A 393-nucleotide genomic window follows, 5' to 3' on the forward strand; every position below is an offset into this window, starting at 1 on the left:
ACAGCCTATAGCCCTCGACATTCACCACCCAATCATGCTTGGATTTGGGAGACTGTGATTCTATTTGGTGATTCAAATCACTCTCCTGAATCGATTCGGCTGAATCTGATTCAGAGACTCGGCTGCTGCTGAATCAGCTGAATCTCCAAATCGGCCCCATCCCCTGCCCACTCTCCCAGCCCCATCAATGGCTGCCCTGCCCAGCCCCAGCTCCCAGCTCTTAAAAAAAAAAAAGCCCCCACTCACTGGCTGTTGCCAGGTGGGGTGCAATCCCTGCTGCCCCCCACTGTCCCACACCATGTGAAGGGCTCTGCCATGAGCCCCCAACCCCCCCCACTCTCCCAGCCCCCACCATGGCTGCCACAGCTGTCCCAGATCCTGGCTCTTTAAAAA

General features: G+C 56.2%; 1 protein-coding gene across 1 annotated transcript in view; it reads left to right on the top strand.

The window, feature by feature from the left end:
* AHNAK2 (AHNAK nucleoprotein 2) overlaps positions 1-393 on the top strand; it is an 86,513-nt gene that overhangs the window by 67,112 nt on the left and 19,008 nt on the right. The window lies entirely within an intron of this gene.

This window comes from Gavialis gangeticus, unplaced genomic scaffold (assembly GCF_001723915.1).
Source record: "Gavialis gangeticus isolate Ggan-Ray unplaced genomic scaffold, GavGan_comp1, whole genome shotgun sequence".
Lineage (NCBI taxonomy): Eukaryota > Metazoa > Chordata > Crocodylia > Gavialidae > Gavialis > Gavialis gangeticus.